General features: G+C 37.3%; 1 protein-coding gene and 1 pseudogene across 1 annotated transcript in view; both read left to right on the top strand.

Moving 5' to 3' along the window:
• Nucleotides 1-1572, top strand: part of SVEP1 (sushi, von Willebrand factor type A, EGF and pentraxin domain containing 1) — a gene marked incomplete at its 3' end in the record, with an annotated part of 165946 nt that overhangs the window by 139734 nt on the left and 24640 nt on the right. The gene's annotated exons all lie outside the window — the stretch shown is intronic.
• Nucleotides 1-1572, top strand: part of LOC105979372 — a 22178-nt pseudogene that overhangs the window by 9363 nt on the left and 11243 nt on the right.

Below are 1572 nucleotides of genomic sequence, written 5' to 3'. Positions count from 1 at the left end.
ATTGTGGATACAAGCAAGATAAAATCCTTGACAGCTTCAAGCTTCCCTCCATTTCTCATGATGTTTTCTATTGGTCCAGTTATAAGGATCTTTGTTTTCTTTACATTGAGTTATAATCCATACAGATCGCTGCAATTCTTCATCTTTATATTACCCATAGAATCCTTCAATATTACAACTGGAGACTTGGAATTTTTGTTCAATTTTTTTTATAGAGGTAATTATGTTATTGTTGTCATGATTGTATCCTCTCATTACCATCAGTAGAATTTTTACCAGTAAAAATTTGTTAATAATGAAATGGATAGCCCCAAAACCATTTTTTAATGGAAGAGTAAATGTGGTAGCTGGTGTCCATTGGGTATCTGGGCCAGGCTATAGCTGCAGTCACAACACCAACGGCAGCCTTGGTACAATGGAAGCTTTACAGAGCTGCCTTCGCCAAACTCAGGCCTGGTTCTGGAGAAGCTGCACAGGGCTGTGGCTACATTGCCTAAGGATAGAAAACCAGGTCCTCATTCCAATGCTTGTCCCTGAGACTTGATGGTATGTGTGTCCATTTTTGGATCTTGTGTTGTTCTTTTGTTTTTGTGGAGAAGTTTCTGATCAGATAGGGGAAAAACAACTTGCTGTAAAACTTCCTGCAATGATTAAAGAAAATATGAACGACTTGAAAAGTTTAGTCTTGTTCAAAACAAGTATGAAGGCATAGAGGCTTCTATGGAGGATGCCAGCTTTGGAAATCAGTCAGCAGCAGCTCAAAGTTTGGAGTTTATTGACGGACTACAAATACCAAAGGCAACCTATGAAAAGATTGACAGATCTGAATCTGATTCTGAGGATGACATAATATTTCTAGGAAAAGAGTTAGAAGAGAAACTGAAACATTCTAAATCAGATGAATTGATAATGAATAGTTCTGAAAGGATATGGTCCCTAGAAGATGTATCAAAAGTGCTCAAATTACATGTAGCTGAAGCCAAAATGACCTTCAAAATATATCAAATGAATGAAGAATGACTTAAGATAGCAATAAAAGATACTTTGAATGAAAATTCCCAACTTCAGGAAAACCAGACACAGCTTTTACAAGATGCTGAAGAGTGGGAAAGGAACGATTGACTGAAGTTAATAAACAGAAAAAGTAGCATTTGAAGACTCCAAAGTGCATGCAGAACACGTTCTGAAAGATAGAGAAAATCAGATCAAGCTTCCGAAGACGAAAGAATAGAGGAGGACAGCTTGGAACTGGAGGTAAAGAGTGAACCAGAAAATGCTACCCATTTGGATGATCAGCCACGAGAGGCTTTGAAGAAACTGATACGTGCTGTTAAGTTAAATGCTTCTTTTAAAACCTTAGAAGGAAGAAAGCAAATTTAGATTGAGCTACCTGAAGTAGATAAAGCAAAGGAGATCACCGGATGCAGTAAAGATCTCCAGATTGAGCCATCGTCTTTGCAAAAAATATTCAATTTGAAACTAGAATCAAAAGCTTCAGAAGAAGGAACTGCATCAAGACAATGAAATGAAACTTCACAGGAAATTAGCAGTGGGTGAAAATGACCAATTAGA

Source organism: Echinops telfairi, unplaced genomic scaffold (assembly GCF_000313985.2).
Source record: "Echinops telfairi isolate 266 unplaced genomic scaffold, ASM31398v2 ScPeMD7_7410;HRSCAF=8448, whole genome shotgun sequence".
In the NCBI taxonomy this organism is placed as follows: Eukaryota; Metazoa; Chordata; class Mammalia; order Afrosoricida; family Tenrecidae; genus Echinops; species Echinops telfairi.
The sequence above is the reverse complement of the archived record's forward strand: the minus strand, read 5'-3'. Positions and strand labels throughout refer to the sequence as shown.